Source organism: Anopheles funestus, assembly GCF_943734845.2.
Source record: "Anopheles funestus chromosome X unlocalized genomic scaffold, idAnoFuneDA-416_04 X_unloc_43, whole genome shotgun sequence".
Classification (NCBI taxonomy): domain Eukaryota; kingdom Metazoa; phylum Arthropoda; class Insecta; order Diptera; family Culicidae; genus Anopheles; species Anopheles funestus.
Genome location: NW_026045169.1, coordinates 180,001 through 182,500, shown reverse-complemented (window position 1 = coordinate 182,500; position 2,500 = coordinate 180,001). Strand labels below are relative to the sequence as shown.

The window sequence follows — 2,500 nt, the reverse complement described above, 5'->3', positions numbered from 1 at the left end:
TCACTCTATTTGTGTGTGTGCGCGTTTACGTGCGTGCGATTTATGCGGTTCACCCCTTTACTTTCAGCGCCCTGCGGTCCCAACAAAGGTCCCGAGCACGCCATTATGCACAGTGTGGAAGCGTGTTTCCCCCACGACACTAGACGGGCTGCTCGCCATAGTGTTCTATTGTGGCACGCTCCACCCTGAAGTTTGGTTTGTTGTATATCAAGGAATTGATAGGCACTCAAGAATGTGTGCATCGGCCGGGTTTAATCGTCCGACGCGCAATATGCGTTCAACTTATCGGTGTTCATGTGTCCTGCAGTTCACATTGTGACGCGCATTTAGCTGCGGTCTTCATCGATCCATGAGCCGAGTGATCCCCTGCCTAGGGTTTTATAGTAAGGTTCCCAATGTAACACAATCCCGGTGGTACGTCCAAAGACTAACTTTCTGACTAAGTTGTCTTTATTACCCAATAGTCCCAGGCCTTGTGACTTGTGGCTCATGTCTACGCCCATGGCCACCATTCGCTAAGATAGTTTTGAAGTCACTTTGAAGGCCCAGGAACAACTCTCTTAGCACATCGGTTAACCTGGCGCCGCAGTCAACTCATGTGCTTGGATCGGATCGAGCTATTGAGTATTGGGCCTGCATACTCGCTCATCCGTATCCTTTGCGTACCGCCCCATGGCCCTTGTATGTCTGCACCACAGTTCCTGTTCGTTCCGTGCCTATGGCCGGATACGTATTGCACATCGGTTAACCTGACGCCGCAGTCAACTCATGTGCTTGGATCGGATCGAGCTATTGAGTATTGGGCCTGCATACTCGCTCATCCGTATCCTTTGCGTACCGCCCCATGGCCCTTGTATGTCTGCACCACAGTTCCTGTTCGTTCCGTGCCTATGGCCGGATACGTATTGCACATCGGTATACCTGTCGCTACTCAGGCAACTCGTGTGCGTGGATTGGATCGAGAACATGGTGTGTGCCCCATGTTATAATTGATAGTCCATATCCACTTTATAGGTTAAAGTCATAAGTTGTGATTGCACAACCATTCTTCATAAGAGTTTAATCACTCTTCAACTAACTTTCGTTCTGGTGTCTTGGTATCAAATCGCGTAAGACACAAGATTCTACTGGCCAAATAGAATCTAGCACATTGGTTAACCTGGCGCCGCAGTCAACTCATGTGCTTGGATCGGATCGAGCTATTGAGTATTGGGCCTGCATACTCGCTCATCCGTATCCTTTGCGTACCGCCCCATGGCCCCGTCCTTAGAGTTAATGACTAGTAGGCTTAACTCTTTGTATGTCTGCACCACAGTTCCCGTTCGTTCCGTGCCGTGGCCGGATACGTATTGCACATCGGTATACCTGTCGCTACTCAGGCAACTCGTGTGCGTGGATTGGATCGAGCTCATGGGGTGTGTAGAGATTCCATGTTATAATTGCAAGTCCATATCCACTTTATAGGTTAAAGTCATAAGTTGTGATTGCACAACCATACTTCATAAGAGTTTAATAACTCTTCAACTAACTTTCGTTCTGGTGTCTTGGTATCAAATCGCATAAGACACAAGATTCTACTGGCCAAATAGAATCTAGCACATTGGTTAACCTGACGCCGCAGTCAACTCATGTGCTTGGATCGGATCGAGCTATTGAGTATTGGGCCTGCATACTCGCTCATCCGTATCCTTTGTGTACCGCCCCATGGCCCCGTCCTTAGAGTTAATGACTAATAGGCTTAACTCTTGTTTGTCTGCACCACAGTTCCCGTTCGTTCCGTGCCGTAGCCGGATACGTATTGCACAGTAGTAGACACCGTAATCTGACGTATCTAACACACCACTATTGTAACTCGTCGTCCAAGGACCTTTCAAGTGCCTGATGGCCAGGGGAGCTCTTACACGGCACGGAGACACAGTGATGCTCGCCCATCAAAGTGTACAACGATCGAGTTTGCTTAAGTGTCTGGGTACCTACACACCAGACACAATGCAATGGCCACGGATCCACACAAGGCACATCACATGCAGAAAGCTTCACCAGATTCTGACACATACCACACTCTTGTAACTCGTCGTCGAAGGGGCGTTCAAAGTGCCTTACGGCTAGGGGGGATCTAGCACGGCACGGAGACACAGTGATGGTCACCCATCAAAGTGTACAACGATCGAGTTTGCTTTCCGCGCAAGCGTTCTAAGTGTCTGGGTATCTAAGCACCAGACACAATGCAATGGCCACGGATCCACACAAGGCACATCACATGCAGAAAGCTTCACCAGATTCTGACACATACCACACACATGCAACTCGTCGTCGAAGGGGCGTTCAAGTGCCTTACGGCTAGGGGAGATCTAGCTCGGCACGGAGACACAGTGATGGTCACCCATCAAAGTGTACAACGAACGAGTTGGCTTTCAACAAATTCTGACACATAGCAAGCGAGCGACCGAGCTACACCGAAGGCAGCCCATGGTTGGTCACTCGCGGACGATCATCAGTA

At 49.5% G+C, this 2,500-nt stretch overlaps 1 non-coding gene across 1 annotated transcript; it reads right to left on the bottom strand.

The window, feature by feature from the left end:
* Nucleotides 1–220: 220 nt before the first annotated feature.
* LOC125773627 (5.8S ribosomal RNA) lies at nt 221–378 on the bottom strand. The gene has a single exon (XR_007420261.1). It is a non-coding gene; the product is annotated as a 5.8S ribosomal RNA (ribosomal RNA).
* Between the last annotated feature and the right edge of the window lie 2,122 nt (nt 379–2,500).